We start from the raw sequence: 20,573 nt of genomic DNA, 5'->3' as shown, positions 1-20,573 counted from the left end.
GTAAGTAATCATGCTCAGAGAGATTTTAAGAATGCCAGAGGCCAGAAAATAAAATTATTATATCAGAGAAGCTTGGGAGGATAAACAGAAATCCTCATTAAATAAACAGCTGGCAGTGATGGACATGCTATGCTTGAGAGAGCACTGAGGTCAACATTGTCTCTTTTCCACTAAGCAGAAAAGATGTAATAAATTTAAGTTGCGCCAGATCAATATTGACTAAAAGCTGCCTTATGATACCATCACATAAGGAAAGAAACAGACAAATATTGCATTGATGTTGTCAATAATTTAGAATGGAAAGATGCAATGTCTTCCTTTTATAGTGCATGCTTTTCCAGGTCTACCACTACTGCACTTAATAAAGCTTTTTTTCCTTTTCAGCTGATATTTTACCTCCTCACCTGGCACCTTGTATCCTCCATGTGTCATTATTCATTAGGTTTTACTTAGATGGATCTTCCATTCAACATGTTGAAATGATTCTTCTTCAGTTCAATTCTAAAATTCCAATCGTTGTTTTCGAATCCATCCATGACCTCGCCCTTTCCTATCTTTGTAACATTCTCCGGCCCTACAATCCTCTGAGACCTATGCGCTCCTTTCATTCTAGCCTTTTGAGCATCCCGCATTTTAACTGCCTCATCAAGGGTGGCCATGCTTTCAGTTGCCGAGGTCCTAAACTCTGGAATTTCTTCCCTAAACCTTTCCACCTCTCTCCTCCCCTTTAATGACACTCCTTAAAATTTGCCTCTTTGAGCAGATTGTGTTTGATAATTGTCCCTGGAAAGCACTTTGGGATGTTATATTAGTTATTAGTCTAACGTAGTAAAACAGTGCTATGTATCTCTAACGCTTTTGTTGTGATGCAGCCCTTTGCTTTCCATTTCATTTGCACACTTCGAATCCATGAAGCTGCTGAAGATTCCAGTACTTATCACCCTTGTTGCAGGACACATATGGAGTTATTACACACATTTCCAGTCACCAAGTTATCTCTGCAGGGTGATGGCTGAAGTGTCTTGTCTTATTTCATCTCATTTTGCCAGTGAGGCATTAGTTTGCTCACAGTCTTCAAATTACAGAATGTGACCTTTCTCTTCCAACAGTAAATTTGAAACTGGCTCTGTATATTTATTTCTTAGCATTTTTTAATTAAAAATTGATTTTTGGTACCTTGGTTAATGAAATCCTCCTTACCGCAAGTGTGGTGAACCAACGATTCCAGATATTCATGACAAATAGTGACCTTTATAAGGCCATAACTTCACAATAGATTATCCAATTCAGGTGATTCATACATTGAAAGAATATTTGTACAAAGAGACAAATGTATAAAATGATGTTTTATTGGTCAATTAAATTGTGGATTTATGATTAGTAATTTGGCATGAAAATAAAGAATTTTATTAAAATTGTGAAAAATTTGTCTTTTCTCTTCAACTAGCTACTGCTGCTTAAAAGTCATGAAGGGAACCATATTATTTTACAGTTTAAAAATCTCATGGTAACAGGATTTCCACAGTGAAAGCTGATTCATGGCAAGAGAAGCAAATGTCTCAGCACTGCAACATTGGGCAGAATTTAGCCCTTATCGGGGGGGGGGGGCGTGCTCGCTGGAGGTGGGCGGGGGCGGTTGGTAAACTGACCACTCTCCGCAATCGAGGTCGTAAGGCAATTTCATGCTGGAGGACCAATTAAGGCCCGCCCAGTCTAACACACAAGTGGCAATGCTCAGCGCTGTCTGTGCAGGTGGGGGGAGGGGTGGGGGGGGGTGGAGGAGGGTGAGCGGGGAGAGCATGAACTTCGTGCATGCTCATAATGGTGCGCTTGAGAATCTCGCTGAGGCACAGAGCTGCCTCAGGGAGATGAAGAGTTTTCAAAAAAAAAAATAAAGAATTGAAAAATGTTATAAAACATGTCCCCTCATGTGATTCTGTCACATGAGCAGGGACATGTTATTAATTACATTTTAAAATTTTAATCTTATTTTTATTTGCTTTTGGAAGCCTCATCCCGCCCGTGGATGAGGTTTCCTCAAAAGTGCAAAGGCCACTTGGTCTTTTCGCCTGCCCCGCCAACCATAAGGTTGGACGGGCAGCGAGAAATGTAAGTTAATTGAGACTTTGATGGCCTTAACAGGCCTTTTAGTTGTCAGCGGACGTGCTGCCAATTCCCACGCACGCCTGCTGACTGAAATATCGCGCGACTGCATGTTGACGTTGGGACACCCGCCCGACGTCAACGGAAGTCATTTTACGCTCGAGCGGGTTGGGCATGGGCCCGCCTGTCGAGTTAAAATTTTGCCTATTGTCATAGGGAATCATAGAGGTTACTGCACAAAAGGAGACCATTCATCTTTGTCGAGTGCTTGCTGGCTCCAAGTGAGCGCAGCTCAGCTAGTCCCACACTCCCACCCTTTCCCTGTAATGCTGATTTTTTTTTCTTTCAGGTGCATACTCCAATAATCTGTTGAAAACCATCTTTGAATCTGCCTCCACTACACTCGCAATGCATTCTAGATCATAACCACTTGTTGGGTGAAAGTAGTCCTCATATCCCCTTTCGTTCTTTTGCCAATCACCTTAACTCTGTGCCCTCTGGTTTTCAAACTTTCCAACAATGGGAACAGTTTCCCTCTATCTACTCTGTCTTAGAAGACCCCTTATGATTTTGAACATCTCTATCAGTTCTCCTCCCAACCTTCTCTTCTCCAAGGAGAACAATTCCAGCTTCTCCAATCTATCCAAGTAACTCAAGTCCCTCATACTTGGAACCATTCTTGTAAATCTTTTCTACATCTTCTCTAAAGCCTTCACATCCTTTGAAGTGTGTGGTGCCCAAATTAGACACAATACTTCAATTGAGGCTGAACCTGTGTAGGCTTCGATTTATAAAGCCCAGGATCTCATATGCCTTATTAACTTTTTGAACCTGCTCTGCCATCTTCAACTATTTGTGCACATATACACCCCAGGCCTTTAGTTTATATTGCCCTTCCTCGTTCTTCCACCAAAATGTATCACTCCACACATCTCTGTATTAAATATAATCTGCCACAGGTCCACATATTCCACCAGCCTGTCTACGTCTTCTTGAAATCTATCACTAACCTCCTCACAGATCACAATATTCCCAAGTTTTGTGACATCTCCAAATTTTGAAATTGTACCCTGTAGACCCTAAGATTACAATATCTACACAGGTCATGTATCTACACCTTTCAGGTGGTTTCCTGATCTGTGTAGAACGTCGTAGCTCCACGACATCTGATTCTTTCACAGGAACCACATTCTCTCGAACTATATTAACATCAGGTACCTCATTAGGCACATGCAGCTCAGTGTCCTCCACTCCGACAGAGACATCAGGCATGTCTATCCTTGGTTGAGCAACTTCAACAGAAACCACAGTTTCAGCAATGGTTACAGGTGGAACATAATTTTGTTGGGGTATCTCCCTTCTTCTTAAATAATCTACATGCTTACGGGTGATCCGGCCCTCCCCTTCCACATGGTACGACAATGGTCCCGTCACGGAGCTCACTTTACCAGGTAACCACTTCTGTTCTCCACCAAAATTCCTTACATATATTGCTTCCCCAACATAAATTGTTACTCACGACTATGCAAATCTTGAGTCGCTTTTTGGTTCCCTTGACTTTTCTCCACCTTCCCCTCCAAATGTGGAAGTATCAGGCTTAGTCTTGTTCGAAGATGGTGCCTCATCAGTAATTCTGCATCCTCTTCTTCTTTCTACCACAGAGTTTAGTCTCGGCCATCTTTTTGACTTCACTGTCGGCCAGACTTCTCTCAGGTGAAATCTCAACTTGTCTTAGTCCAGTGGTTGAGCTACCCTTGATTTCATTATCTACTCATATCTCGAGTAGATTTTTCCTTTCAAAGTCTCTTTAGCTTCATTCAGCTGTTTCTTCAGCTCTTCTGTCTCCTTTTTGCATCTGTTGGCTTCCTCCTGGAACCTTAAACATTGCTGTGTCTCCTCTGCCAACTGGCTCTTCAATTTGTTCAGCGAGATGTTAAATTCTTCCTGTTCCTCTTCGTAATTTTCCAGAGGGATCCTTGTAGTGTGTGAAGGTTTTTCAATAGGTTTTCCTTTTCTTTACGAAACTCACTTGCTTCATCTTGAATTCTGTCATTCAGCAGCGTCTCCTTGAGTTTTTCCTGCTGCTCTTCCATGTCATTGTTAAAGACAGTCTTAATTTCTTCAGGTTACTTAAAAGCTACGCACTTCTTTTTCAAACAGTTGCAGTCCTTGGACTCTCCAGGCTCCTTCTGAAGTACCTTGCGTTGTTCCTTTTTGAACTCAGGAACTATTCCTGCTTCCATTTGAAATCTCACTGGCCAATCAAGGTTAATTTCCCTCAACCAATTTCAACCTATAAGGCTCAGTCCTCTGCCTTCTAATGCCATCATTGGTATTTTTGCCGATTGGTGTTTGTAATGAACAATTACTCTGGCGATACCTTTTACCTGGATTTCTTTATGTTTGTTCCAAATTTAATTGTTGATCACCTTTATTTAAATCTCTGAAAGTGTGTTCTCCTATTACAGTGGTAGAAGCACCAGTGTCTACTTCCATTTTTAAGGGTTTAACATTCATTTGCACTGTGATGATAATTGGCTCTGCCTTCCCAACTTTCATGTTGAATAACGAATAAATGTCAGAATTGGTTGTTTCTGGCTCTTCTACACTATATACTTCATTGGACTTTGATTGTTGCCTGGAAGCCTGTTTAAATCTTGCTTTGCAATATTTCAATATGTGTCCACTTCTGTGACAAAAATAACACTCTACCTTTTTAACTTGCCAATTGTTAGGAGTATGATTATTTGCAAGTCGATAAAGATTAGTTTTCGACTTTGCTGCTGAGCTGTTTTCTCTAAATTTTCGGTTAGCTGTTTCCCGCTTTGCGACAGAGTCCTGGCTTTTCGCACCACTTTTGGCTGACTGTTCCTGCCCAGCTAGGAAAACGGCGCCATTTTGAGTACCTTGAATCACTTGTACATCCCTTACAGCGCTTTCCATCACAAGCGCTATTTCTAATGCTTTCTTAAAATCAAGATCCACTTCAGTCAGCAATCTTCACTGAACAGTACCTTTTGCATGCCACAGATCAAGCAATCTCTGAGCATGTCATTCAGGGTTTCACCAAAATCACAATATTCCATTAGTTGTTTTAATTTCGCCACATAGGTAGTAATGTTCTCTCCTGGGGCTCTATTCCCTGAATTGAACCTGAGCCTCGGCATTGTGGCTGAGGGCTTGGGTTGGAAATATCCCTTAACGAGGTCTACTAATTCACTGAAGGTCTTAGAATCTGGTGCACTGGGGGCTGTCAAGCTTTGAACTAAACTGTAGGTCTTGCTCCCACAAATACTCGCTCGCCTCTTTTCCTCCCCCGTGATTTTGTTGGCTTGAAAGTAGAACACAAGACGTTCTATATATTGAGACCAGTCATCTTTGGCTTGTTCAAAGGGATCGATTCTACCAAACTGTGGCATCTCGGAAGAGTATATCTTCTTTTCTTTTTAATTACCTTAGATACTCACAATTGCTGGGCAAGGGATAGTACCGGATCTGATTTATCCTCATCGCCAGTTTGTTATAGAGTTGATTTTCCAATCAACTTTTCTTGGTGGAAACATTGAACTTTATTTACCAAGACAGCAGCAGCACAACATGTGTGCATCAAACTCCATAACTAAAGAAGAACCTCCTAGAGGTTCCCCGCACTGCTAAATCATTGGTTTACACAGATCGTATGATCTTACAACACAGGATCATTCTTAAAGCTATAGTCCTACGTTTATTGGAACTATAATTACTACAGACATTAATATGTAGATCAACAAAACCAATGGTGCTAGTTTCAACTCCTGGGGAACCCCACTGTATACCTTCCTCCAGTCAAAGTCAAAGACTATACCAAAATAAACTCTAGTTGGTAGGGCCTCAGAATTTGATAGTTTGACATGAACATAATGTACTGGTAAAATGCAATTCAATGTCTTAATTTGTAAATCAGTTTTTTATTTTGTAAAGTAAACTGCAAGTTTCCATGTGAAGAAAAGATGACTACAGCGAGGATTCATTAATTGCTTGATTTCTGAGAATGAGAATTAAGAACAGACCATCAGACAACAGCACACAACAACCGTAGGGAATTTATGATCTTTAAAGAGAATTATGCTAATCCCACCAACCTCTTCCCTGCATCTGTTCTGGCATTATCTATGGCAGAATTAAACGGTCTAAGAAAAGCTGAGATAATAGACAGTCTGTTGCCCACAGCAGGGCCTAGCTGTGTAGCAATGCGTTACCTACACTTCACATACTGATGCATTGTTTTAATTTTTCAAGGGCAATAATTATGAGTGTGTGTTTATAAAAGATGTACATTTTGCAGAGGATGCTTCCTGCTATTTATATGTAGAAAGTTTTATAACTCACAAAATATTGCAAATGCTTTACATGGTAACAGGTGGGCACATTGTTCAATGAGTACCAGATGCTCATGTCTATTGAGTGCACAGATGCATAATGAAAGCAATCTCATGGCAGCATCAATAAGTGTCCTTGTGTGGGTTAGTGCTGTTAAGGAGTTGTTTACATTCCAAATCTTTTCTTTAATTCATTCATGGGATGTGGGCTTCGCTGGCTGGGCCAGCATTTATTGCCCATCCCTAGGTGCCCTTGAGAAGGTGGTGGTGAGCTGCCTTCTTGAACCGTTGCAGTCCATGTGGTGTAGGTACACCCACAGTGCTGTTAGGAAGGGAGTTCCAGGATTTTGACCCAGCGACAGTGATGGAAAGGCGATATATTTCCAAGTCAGGATGGTGAGTGACTTGGAGAGGAACTTCCAGGTAGTGGTGTTCCCTGATTCCCATTGGGAAAAATTCTCCACTAGTTGGAGTCATACCTAACATGTGGTTGTTGGAGGTTAGTTATCTCAGCTCTAGGACATCACCGCAGGAGTTCCTCAGGGCAGTGTCCTCAGTCCAACCATCTTCAGCTGCTTCATCAATGACCTTCCTTCCATCATAAGGTCAGAAGTGGGGATGTTCGCTGATGATTGCACAATGTTCAGCACCATTCGCGACTCCTCAGATACTGGGCTGACAAATGGCAAATAACATTGGCACCACACAAGTGTCAGGCAATGACCATCTCCAACAAGAGAGGATCCAACCATTGCCCCTTAATGTTCAATGACATTACCATCACTGAATCCCCCACTTGCAGAGAAAAGTTCCTTCTTGAGAAACGTGAGTGGAGGGCCAAAATCTTCCGGTGCAAGAGAATATCAAGGTTGAAAGAGTAGCAGAGAAAACGTGTCGCATCAAAGTGTGGAGTTAACGTTAAATGGCAGAGACGCTTAATCAATATTTTGCCTCAGTTTTCACAGTGGAGGACACTAGTACCACCCCAATAGTAACAGGTAGTGCAGAGGATATAGAGAAGGAGGAACTTAGAACAATCACCATCACTAGAGAAAAAGTACTGAGCAAACTATTGGGATTAAAGGGTGACAAGTCCCCAGGACCTGATGGCCTACATCCCAGGGTCTTAAAGGAAGTGGCAGCGGAGATAGTGGATGCATTGGCTATAATATTCCAAAATTCCCTGGATTCTGGAAAGGTTCCGGTGGATTGGAAAAATGCTAATATAACGCCCTTATTCAAAAATTGGGGGAGGCAGAAGGTAGGAAACTATAGACCAGTTAGTTTAACATCTGTCATTGGGAAATTGTTGGAATCCATTATTAAGGAAGTAGTAATGGGACATTTGGAAAGTCAAAATGCAATCCATCAGAGTCAGCATGGTTTTATGAAGAGTAAATCGTGTTTGACTAATTTGCTAGAGTTCTTGAAGATGTGACAAGCAAAGTGGATAATGGGAATCCTGTAGATGTAGTATATCTGAACTTCCAGAGGCCTTTAATAAGGTGCCGCACAAAAGATTAATACACAAGATAAGATCACACGGAGTTAGGGGTAATATATTAGCTTGGATAGAGGATTGGCTAACCAACAGAGAGCAGAGAGTCGGGATAAATGGGTCTTTTCCTGGATGGCAAGCTGTAACTAATGGGGTGCCACAGGGTTCGGTCCTTTGGCCCCAGCTATTTCCAATCTATATTAATGACTTGGATTCAGGGATCGAAGGTACTATAGCTAAATTTGCAGATGACACCAAAATAGGTGGGAAAGTAAATTGCAAAGAAGAAATAAGAAATTTAAAAATGGATATGGACAGGTTAGGTGAATGGGCCAAAATTTTGCAGATGGAGTTTAATGTGGATAAGTGTGAGGTTATCCATTTTGGCCAGAAGAATAAAAAGGTGACTTATTATTTAAATGGAGAGAAGCTTCAGTGCAGAGGGATCTGGGTGTCCTCGTGCATGAATCGCTGAAAGCTAGTATGCAGGTACAGCAGGTAATAAGGAAGGCAAATAGAATTTTGGCATTTATTGCTAAAGGAATAGAGTATAAAAATAGGGAAGTGTTGCAACTGTACAAGGCATTGGTGAGACCGCACCTGGCGTACTGTGCACAGTTTTGGTCCCCTTACTTGAGGAAGGATGTAGTTGCACTGAAGCGGTTCAGAGGAGGTTCACGAGGTTGATTCCAGAGATGCGGGGCTTGTCTTATGAGGAGAGATTGAGCAGTTTAGGCCTATACTCGCTAGAATTCAGAAGGATGAGAGGAGATCTAATTGAGGCATATAAGATGCTAAAGGGAATGGACAAAGTAGACGTGGAGCGGATGTTTCCCCTTGTGGGGCATTCTAGAACTAGAGGCCATAGCTTTAGGCTAAGGGTTGGTAGATTTAAATCAGAGATGAGGAGGAATTACTTTTCTCAAAGGGTCATGAATCTGTGGAATTCACTACCTCAGAGTGCCGTGGATGCCAGGACACTGAATAAATTTAAGGAGATAGGCAGGTTTTTAATTAGTAATGGGTTGAAAGGTTATGGGGAGAGGGCGGGAAATTGGAGTTGAGGCCAAAATTAGATCAACCACGATCGCAATGAATGGCGGGGCAGGCTCGAGGGACTGAATTGTCCACTCCTGCTCCTCGTTCTTATATTCTTATGTTAGCGTGAGTTTTTAAAAAGTCCGCAGATTGTAGAAGGAAGGATGGAGAAGTAGCTCTTGGGTAAGAATGAACTGAACTCACAGGTGGTGTGACAAGTCTTGACTTTGAAACAAAGAAGTTGAGCGAAGGATTGTGTAGAACAAAGTTTCTGTAGCTTAAGAGGAACAAGAAAGGAAAAAAAAAACGGGGGGGGAGTGACTGTAGTGATACTGCTAAGTTAAATATAAGAATATGATGGAAGGAGAGGGAATGCAGTTGAAAGCTAGACCTCAACTAAATTTAAGTTCTCAATAAATATGGGCAGAGCAGAGGTTGATAAAGGATCAGTGGACTGTGAGATCCAGCCAGTTTTCCAACACAGCGGTACAGCCATTAAACAGGTCATTTACACAGACCAAGAATGATCCCAGGTTCAAACCCAAATTCATTGTGAGATAGCTGAGATAGTAGTGGGTGGTAACAATTGGCCCTGGAGTCCCTGAATTGGAGAAGCAAATATTAACAAGTGTTCCCATTCCTCTTGGCTATCAAAAAACACCTATTGGATATGTAGACTGTGGATGTCAGCTCAGGACAAGACCTGTGATACATTCTGTAGTTGAATAGCTTGAAACATTTTGTTGAGGCTAATGTCTGAATAATGAGACACTGGCACCCATACCACACGAATGCCATGTGTGGCTCATATTATAGCACACTCATCTCTATGTCAGAAGGCTGTGGGTTCAACTCCTGTGCCAGAAACACAAGTGCAAAATCTAGGTTGACACTCCCAGTGTGGTGCTGGGGGAGTGCTGCACTGTCAGAGGTGCTACCTTTTGGACGAGTTGTCAAACCAAGGTCCTGTCTGCCCTTTCAGGAAGATGTAAGAGATGCCACGGCAATATTTTGAGGAAGAACAGAGTGTTTGCCCAGTGCCCTGAGTAATATTTATCCCTCAATTGACATCACACACACAAAAAAAAAAGATTTTTAGATCCTTATCACATTCCTGTTTGTGGGACCTTGCAGCATGCAAAATGGCTGGCATGTTTCCCACATTACAACAGTTATCAGACTTTCTACTTGTGCCATCTCCCTGGTGTAGCTGCATTGCAAAACTGAGTCATAAGGCAGCAAAGCATGTGTTAAAAAACAAAAAATTCCATTCAGATCTAATCTTTCCTTTCAATGCTGTCTTCATCCAGAAAAACTAATACTAAAATAACGTTTGCTGCAGGTAATTGTATATAAATGTGCAACTTGTCCCGGAATATTGAAACGTTTTTCTCTGATTTACAACTGTTAGCATTATTGAAGTATTTTTTTTAAAACAAAACTTGTTGTTATCGTGATGATTGACACGATGGCAGATGCTAATACTTTTACATTTATGACTCAGTTACAGCCCAGAATGCTGAATAAAAGCATTTGGAAGTCAAGACGGTTACTGTACTATACAAGCTGAGCCATACAAAGCAAACAATCCTAGGTTTGATTCCTGGTCATCACTGAGCTAGCTGTGTTGATGACGGGTGTTACGGCAGTGTCCTTGTGGTGGGGAGGAGAAGAGAATCAGCTAGGAATCTCAGTTCTGTCTGCTGTGGCTCAGTGGTAGCACTGACACCTTTTGATCAAAACATTGCTTGTTCAAGTGCCACTCCAACGGCTTGATCACTTAATCCAGGCTGATAGTTCAGTGCAGCACGAAGGGAGTGTTACCATGTTGTTCAGATGAGGCCCTGTCTGGTTAAGCAGGTGGGTATAACAGATCCCATGGCATTACCTTGAAGAAGAGTAGGGGAATGGTCCCTGACGTCCTGGTCAATATTTATTCCTCATCCAACACCACCAAAATAAAGCCAGACTATATAGTCCTCATCTCTTTGCTGTTTGTGGGTTCTTGCTGTGTGCAAATTGACTGTTGAGTTTCCTATATTACAACAGTAACTAGACATCAAAATTAATTGACTGTGAGGCACTTAGGACATCCTGAGGTCATGAAAGTCGCTATATAAATGCAATTTTTTTTCTGCAGTTAAGTATGCATATGGGAGATCTTGTTAGCGCTGTGCTCGCATCCCTACCCCTGGGCCAGAAGCTCTGGGTTCAAGTCCCACTCCAGGACTTGATGACCATAGGACGAGCATTCATAATGTAACCAAACTGGTTGATTATCAGCCTGTAAATCCTTCCAATGTGCCTAATGGGAGGCGGTAAGAATGGGAGAGTTTCCTGGTCAGCCATACTGCAGAAGGCAACGGCAAACCACTGCAGTACTTTACCAAGCATAATCATGGACCAATCCAATGGAAATCCATGGTCGCCAAAGCTGTCTTAGGACATGGTGATTAGAGGAAGAAGTATGCACACGTGTGCCAGCTTGTCTTGGTTGGTTGCACTCTTGGCTCTGCGTCAGAGGGCTGAGGGTTCAAGCCTACTCTGTGCAGTATGACAGCCTGAAACAATGTTAAACCAAAGGATGTGATCAGTAATAAGGACATCCCAGGGCATTAAGTTCAAGGTTCCTCCCTCAACTGTAATCAGTTATTCATCTGATTAGCCCCTTTGCTACATGCACAGATTGTCTGCTGCATTTGACAACATAACAACAAACTCCAAACAGAAATTCATTGGGTGTGAAATGTTTTGGGATATCATGTGATGAAGAGCTTTGTAAGCAGAAGTACATTTATTGATCCTCAGTAAAGATGGAATTATGTTTTATGGTGATTCCCCAAGCTGTGATTGTCCTGGCATTTCTACTATCTCCCTGACAACTGCCTGAGGCTGATCCAGGTTGTTTGCAACCATATTTCCCCCAAGATTAACTTCTAACCACATATCCGCGCCATCATGAAAATCACCTATTTCCGTAACATCACCTGACTCTGCCCCGCCTCAACTCAGCTTCGGCTTAAACTCTCGTCCATGCCTTTGTCAACTCTACACTTGACTATTCCAACAAACTCCTGGCCAGCCTCCCATGTTCCATAAACTTGAGGTCACCCAAAGCTCTGCTGCCCCTGTCCCAACTCCCACCAACTCCTGTTCACCATCACCCCACTGTTCACTGACCTATACTGGCTTCTGTTAAAGTAATGCCTCGATTTTAAAATATCCATCCTTGTTTTCAAATGTCTCCATGGCCTTGCCCCTCCTTATCTCTGCCATCACCTCCAGCCTGCAACTCTCCACGATCTCTGCACTCCTCAAATTCTGGCCTCTTGAGCATTCTCAATTTTAATCACTGCGCCATTGGTGACTGTGCCTCCAGTTGCCAAGGCTTTAATCTGTGGAATTCCCTCTATGAACATCTTTGCCTCTGTTTCCTCCTTTAAGATGCTCTTTGAAATCCATATGTTTCACCAAGCTGGCTGTCCTATTATCTCCATATGTGGCTTGAGTGTCAAATTTTGTTCGATAATGCCCCTGCAAATTGCCTTGGGACATTTTGCTAAATCAAGGGCACTATATATAAATACATATCGGTGTTGTTGTTGACTTCCCTGACACATTACCAGAGATGGTCAGGATTCAATGGCCATGGGTTCCGCAGGAATCATAGGAAACAAAAGTAGTTCAGAAATGGTTTTTGCCACTTGCTCAAGAGCATATAGTATTTGCAAACAATCATTCTAATCTATGCATCACAAAGGTATTTGTTAAATGACTACAGAAAGCCTATCTAACTATTCCTAAAATGGATTATCATCCTCTGGCTAAAAGTTACCCTGGCTAAATGTTACCACAGTGTTCAAGGGCAGAATTTTCCATTCTGGGAATAAGACCCATGTGGGGATGGGAATGGGGAGTGCTTCCCCCTGCGGAGTTGGTGGGAATTAGCACCGTATCACGTGATGCAGGTCTAATTAATCATGCAGTTGGGATTTTCCCAATGTTTTGCACGGCAGGGCGGTTGGATGGCTGTCATATCTGGGCGCCATATTTAAAAGGCGCCTGGACATCAACTTATGCCCACCCCACTCCGCCCCATTGAAGGAGAAGATCCACCTCCTGGAAGGTCCTGAAGTTTGAAGATCCACGTTGTAGGTACTCCACTGCTACATGTGGTTTCCAGGGTCCAAGGTTGCTGGAGGCCTCCATCTTCTCTTGCCCCAGGCCTCCTTGCAGGTAAGCCCCACCATGTGCACGTCAGGTTGGCCTAGATGTGTTCCAGACTGGCGTGATATCCCGCTGGCGATGCGGAAAATCGTACAGGGCAGGACGATTCTGGTCTGGCTTTCAGCCTCATCCCATTAATGGCTTCATGCCAGCTCTGGCGAGAATGGTGACCCACCATGACGGGCGGGAGTGCAAGTTCCCGGCGTCATTTTATGCTAGCGGGAAACTGATTTTTCAGCTCCTGCTGCATTGCTCCCCCTGCCCGCTCACCACTAAACCTGCCGCGGGGCGGGGTGGGTGGGGGATGGTGGTGGGGAACTGGAAAATTCTGCCCCTGGTTCCTTTATGATCAGGATACAGGAAGAGAGCCTGACACCTGTTCCTGTGAAACACAGTTATTCATTTATCCTCTTGGAGCCATCGGGTTGAACCAGTGAGACAGCTTGTTATGCAGCAAGTAACAAATTATTATCAACTCATTTGCAAGTGGAATCTTTAATTAATTCAGACTCGTTTCTCAAATTGAAGTACTTTCTCAAGTTACAGTTCTTCCCAAATGTGCATTTCTTGTGATGAAAGCAGATGTTTCTTTGAACATATATATTTTATTCACTACATGAGTGTCAGTCAGGGCTCAGTTGGTAACACTCTTGTCTCTGGGTCACAAAGTACTGGGCTCCAGTCCCACTCCAGGACTTGAGCAGAAGAATCAAGGTTGATGCTCCAATGCAGTGCCGAGGGATTGCTGCACTTTTGAAGGTGCTGTTTTTTTGGGATGAGATGTTAAACCAAGGTTCCAAAGCCAGTTTGGGTGGATGTAAAAGATACCCTGGTACACTTCTGAAGAACAGGGGAGTTAACCCCAGTGCTCTGGCCAATATTTATCTCTCAAACAACATCACCAAAACAGATCACCTAGTCATTATCACATTGCAGCTTGTGGGAGGTTGCTGTGCACAAATTGGTTGTCATGTTTTGTACATTATAATGGTGACAACACTTTAAATTACTTGATTGCCTATAAAGTGCTGCGAGGTGCTGTGAAAAGCACTATATTCCTGTAAGTCTTTCTTTTTTTTTTCTCAAGAGAGTTAAATCTGACTTTAAAGCCAGAGATTTTCATGCTAAAATGGAAAGGAAAATTGCAATTGCTGGAAATCTAGTAAAGCGCTCAAAAGTCATGGCAGGTTGATTAGCATCTGAAAGATAAAGCAAGGTAATTGTTTTGAATGCAGCCCTTTCAATCTGAACGGTGCATTAAAGCTATATTTAAACTCTTTTTCTCCAACACTTTCAGATTAAATAATGAATCTGACAGCCCAAATTCATGGCAGACCTGATATAGGGTACAGCAGCCATCAGTGGATTTCACATGATATTGCGGCGGTTGTGAATATGAAACCATGATGCATCAGGGGGAATTGTGGGAAACAGGGTAAAAATTGCGTGAAAATAAATCCGTCAAACATTTCCACAGTTTCTTTAATTACTTGCTCTTGCCTGAATATTTTAATTGTCACTATTCAGGACACTGAAAAGTGACATACAGAAAAGAAAATGTCAGTATTGCGGCCATTTGATCTGAGCTGAAAAGCGACAGAGATCTCCTCCAGAGGGCAAAGTGGAGGGCAGCAGAAAGAGGGGTCGACCTAGGGGGTAGTTGGATGAGGGACATCATGGAGCGGTTGCAGACGAGCTACAATGGATGTGTGAGGATGGCACAAGACTTACCACGAGAGCAGATCTCCTGGTAGGAGCAGCTACAAGCAGCAGCAGCAAAATTCAGCAGCTTCAGCCTGGACACTCAACTGGAGCCCAAACAATTGCAAATGCTCAGAGAAGTTTCATCAAATTAAATTGCAGAGAAAGCTTGCTCAATGGACATGTGTGTCTTTGACCCAGAGTGTCCATGATTTGGCTCCCAGTCTGTGATGAGTTGGTTAATCTCAGTCAGGCCAATAGTTGGAGAGCTACAATTGGGTTCAAAGACAATAAGGAAAGGGGGGGGGGGGGGGGGAGTCAAAAACCCATCCAGAAGCTCCTCCTCCTGATTTTTATCCAGTGACCACCCACGCCCCCCAACCCCCCTTGCTGCATGCGAGCAGACACTGGGTGAGGACAGAGCTGGATTTAGCTCTCTCAGTAGCTTACCAACACTACAAGATTGGCTGCTTAGAATCATAGGAAGTTTATGGCACAGAAAGAGGCCACTTGGCTATTGTGCCTGCGCTGGTCAAGAAATGAGCCACCCAGCCTAACCCCATGACCCTCTGGGTAAAAAAATGTTTCCTCATCTCCCCTCTAATCTTTCTCCTAATCACTTTAAATCTATGGCCCTAGTAACTGACCTCTCTGCTAAAGTAAATAAGCCCTTCCCCATCCACTCACCAGAGCAAGGCCAAAGGGCTACCAGTGCAAGTGGAATCATACACCACGGGAACCAGCTAATTCAGGGCAGATGATGGAGCAGACATTCAGAGGCAGAGGTGAGTATCTGTTTCATCCATTTTATGCTTGAGAAACAGGCCAATTTAGGAGGGCCTGCACCCAATCTGCACAGCTGTTTGACTTGTTGTTGGTGGGGGGGTCTTTTTATTTAATTGTCTCAGGCAGATGACCCCTTAAAGTTTAAGTATTGATGTGTTAAACCTTTTAAATATGTAAATTGGGAGCTTGGTGCCCGATATGGGACACCAACAAGAAATTTGTTGCTGATGAAGTTGGGGGTAGCTTTCGGGCCTGGCTCACTCAGAATTTCTCAGCAGCCTGAGCAAATTAGGGGAAAAAGGTTCGCTGTGGGGCCAGAAGATCAAGGGTTAGCCCTTGACTCCTCAGGGATCGTGATCCCTCCCATCCCCAATAGCCTTCTCCAAATACCCACCCCCTCCCGCTACTTACCTGAGGGCTACTGCCTATAAGGAATATGTGACCGGACATTAATTCCTTCGCTCCGTCGAGCTGCCTGTTGAGACGAGACTGGCGGGACTGATGAGGTCAGAGGGCCAACTTCCATCAACGCTTGGGTCCCTCAGTCCAAAATCCAAAACCTACCCCTCAGATGTCGTCATTTTGCAGATCATCTCTTTGCAAGCGTCTGTTTACAAAGTTGGGACGGTGCCGACTCACTGAATGACAATGCCCTTTTAATTCTGAGCAGTTGCCTGCATAACCTTTACCAGAAAAAAAAAATCAGTTGCTTGGACTGGAGGTTGCAGCAGACTGTGAATCTTGCCTCCAAACATTTTGAGCTGATGACTATAATTACTGATTTTACGTTGCTGAAATGAATGAAATATTACTCTGTATATCATAATATTAATGAATTATTCTGTTTGCCACGTAGAAGGTTAAATTGCAGTACATAAGTTGCTGGGGGTGTATAATGTAGAGACAGTGGGAAACAGCAATAATAATGCCCATGTTTTTGCTCGCTTCTCAAAGTCATGGGTTCAGATTGCACGCCAACAGTAAACCTTCCCTCTCCAATTGTTTTTAATGAATTGAACACTCACATTACCTCACCCATTCTGACTGGGCGAAGATCAGAATTTGTTCACTTGCACCACTGCACCCAGTGTGAATTGGTACTGTTAATAATTGATACGGACAACTATGTTGCTTTCCTCATTCTATTGCAGAAAATCCTGATGTCACGCTGTGACTACAGTCTAATTTTTAGGCACTCAAAATCCTTGCTTTTCTGCATAGTTCAGCAGCTTAATTCAGGGAACGGGGCCTGCACTGAGGTGATGGTGGAGTGGTGGTAACGTCACCGGATTAGTAACCTAGAGACCCACGTTAATGCCCGCTCTGAGGGGCATGGGTTCAAATCTCACCACGGCAGCTGGTGGAATTTAAATTCAATTAATAAAATCTGGAATTGAAAGCTAATTTTTGAAATGGCGACCACGGAACTTTCATCGGCTGTTGTAAAAACCCACCTGGTCTCCTAATGCCCTTTAGGGAAAGAAATCTGTCATTCTCACCTGGTCTGGTCTACATGCGACTCCAGACTCTTCATGTGGTTCACTCTTAACTGCTCCCTGAAATGGTCTAGCAAGCCATTTCAAGGGCAATTATAAAGGGCAGAAAATGCTGGCCTTACCAGTGACGCTCACATCCCATGAAAAAATAAATTGAATAAAAGGTTGTTGTATTGCCAATACATCACCATTGATCGACAGGCCTTTTGACAGTAACAAATGCCAGTCCTTCCATGTAACTCACTGTGAAAACTTGGGCATGTACAAGTTTATGTCTGATATTTCTCTGTTGCGATTGGGAAGCAAGTATTCACAACTCTCAGCAAACATAGGATTCCCCTTTTCTGCTGTCTGTAGACAGGGAGCTGGGATGGGTAGGTTGGTTCTGTGGAGGACATAAGAGGAAGGAGGGTTGTTAGGATGAAAACAGCACCTCCGAACCTAGTGACCAATTCTTTATTTTCCGGTGTAGCTTGTGTGCCATAGCAAAAGGTTTGACTGTGCATATGTAGCATGATGGGGGATCATCCCCAGCCAGTCTTAATCCTATCCATGGCATTCACAGGAGCCCTGATGTGGAATCAGAGTTATCTGGTGTGTTGTCTAGGTGCAATGGTAAGACAATAAGGGTTGGTAGAGTGTTAGAATTAGATCAGATGGGCAGAAGGGCCTGAGACTAACTTGTAAGTTAGGACACTTTCCTGCAACAGGTGACTGTACGTTGATCTAAGATGAGGAAAGGATAAGGGCGGCTACGATTACCTCCCAAGGTCAAATAGCCCTGTGGTTCTCAACATGGAATACGCAGACATGCAGGAGTACCTAGAGATTTTCCAAGGGGTCCACGAAATAATGTGAAAGTGTGGATGAGGAGGCAGGAGCAGAGTGTGACACAAGATTGGGTTGGCTTTCTTGCTTGAGAGGAAACAGTGCATGGAGAAGAAGCTCAACAGTAAAAACCTGTTTTCTTAAAAGCATTTTTAAAACACTCTTTACATGCAGCACTTTCATATTGTAAGCCTTAGACAGCTGTATAACTTAAATGGGAGGGGGAGGGTCCGTGATTACTAATTCATTTGAAAAGGGGTCCTTCAAGCAAAACAAAATGGAGAACCCCTGGGTTAGCCGGTCCAGGCTCCGATGTGAAGAATGGTTGTGATCCCAGAGGCACAAGGGAACCACGATCTGAGATTGGAGATTGGGTTGGAATCAAACCCAATTGTGATCACAAACTTGCATCTGTGGTTGCTCAGTGCCCATGCTTATCTGTTGGATGACAACACTAAGTGGAACATGAGGCGCTTGATAGTGAGCCTACCAGGATATTTCAAGGACAGTGATTGTGAGGATACATTACCTTTTCCTGTGAATGATGTTGATCATTCGCCTCGTCAAGTTGATTACACGGAGCCACAACATCAGGTTTGTAAATTTAATCGCAGATTAGCGAGACCTTCGAATCTCAAAGATTAATTCTGTACAGTACATAGAGAAAACAGACAAGCTGAACTCTAAGAGATGACTTGATATATGTATGTTTGTTGTTTAGGATGATTTAATTCAAAATAAGGTCTTCATTTAAAAGGGTGAAAGATGTAGTGCTCAATGGTTTGTCCTCCTGTGTTTGATTATACTGGTCTAGTAACTGATCCTTATATACTTGCTTGATTGCTTAAACTTGTGGGGGGAGCTAGTGAGTTAAGTACTGAGAACCACACAGGGAATGTTCCAGAAAGGATCTGGGCTGTAAGCTGTGAATATGCACATTGAATCCCTTCTCAAATGTACATGTCTACTTATAATAGATTTATATATTCGCATACAGTCTCATTAAACAATACATGACCTCCTGTGATCTCTTATTTCTGTGCTATCCCCTCTAAAGAAAGCCAGAGAAACAAGCCAATCCTGCGTTTCATTTGTTCTGAATTCTCACTCTGCACTTATTCCTGAAGGATCTCAATCCTTAACCTGATCCACAAAAGGAGCTCATTTTCATGTGAAATAATGTATGAAGTTCAAGTTTATTTTTTTTCTAATAAATACTGGATCAAACAGATAAGACCACTTAGATAAAAACAAAAAACTACTGCGGATGCTGGAAATCCAAAACAAAAACAAAAACAGAATTACCTGGAAAAACCCAGCAGGTCTGGCAGCATCGGTGGAGAAGAAAAGAGTTGACGTTTCGAGTCCAATGACCTTCTGTTGAAGGGTCATGAGGACTCGAAACGTCAACTCTTTTCTTCTCCACCGATGCAGCCAGACCTGCTGAGTTTTTCCAGGTAATTCTGTTTTTGTTTTTGTTTTGAGATAAGACCACTTATCTAATTATAGAGGTGTCCTTTCAACTTTTCTGTATTAACAACATCTGTCTTTTTGCTATGAATGGACTTAGTTGAAAATATTTTTCAATGGCAGAATCGTCCCAGATTTGCACAAAGTGCAGTAGCGGGCAGGAAATAAGTTGTTTTACCCGCTGGCCACAATGGCGGGTTTTCATGCTGTATCGTCCCAATCCTCCCTCATTAATTATGCAGTCACAGGAAACGTGACATCTCGCTGGTGGGCAGTCTCTGATTTGCCTGCCACGCCATTAGCTTGGCGCTTCCTCACACAGGGTGCTACATGTAAACTGCAGCCATGCGCACACTTCTCAATGCTTGCAGCCCAGGACTGCTCCGGTGAAGACCATGGTTCCAAAAGCCAAGAAATCTGCAGACCCTGATTCACTAACGCAACCCTGGGGCGCCTTCTGGACTCCGTAGAGGCCCACCGTGATGTCCTCTACCCTCGCACTGGCTGCAGCAGGCACATCAGTCTCACCACTCTGGCTTGGGAGGCGGTGGCAGAGGTGGCCAGTGCCAATGCTGCACACAGGAAGTCGCCCGTCCAGTGGAGAAAACGGATAAATGATCTAATCCGTGCCACCAGGATAAGGCAACCATCTCATCACTCTAAACTCACACTCACAAGGCCATCACACATTCACTGGCATCTCACTCACTGCCAGCTCAAGGGACATCACCACCCACTCTCTCACACACACCCTCACATCTCCATCTGGCTTCATTTTTCTGGAGACTGCCTCCTTAGCCCTCACCATCTTGAGACCACTTGCACAGATCAACATCCTGGGATACCCGCTTCTCCAGTATAACTCCCGTCCTGCAGCCTCTTCCTTAGCCTGAGGCCACTTCTCCCCCATCCCCAAGCGAGCCCTAGCCCTGCAGCCATTGAAAAGCCACCGTTGCCTTAGAGCTGGTCTGGCAGGTAGAGACCTGACCGCTCGCCGTCCTTAAAATGATGCGGTGCTGCCTGCGAAGCCTGGTGCTGATGACTGCGAGTGCTGCCCAAAGCAAAGTA

This window comes from Cetorhinus maximus, chromosome 2 (assembly GCF_964194155.1).
Source record: "Cetorhinus maximus chromosome 2, sCetMax3.hap1.1, whole genome shotgun sequence".
In the NCBI taxonomy this organism is placed as follows: Eukaryota; Metazoa; Chordata; class Chondrichthyes; order Lamniformes; family Cetorhinidae; genus Cetorhinus; species Cetorhinus maximus.
The sequence above is the reverse complement of the archived record's forward strand: the minus strand, read 5'-3'. Positions refer to the sequence as shown.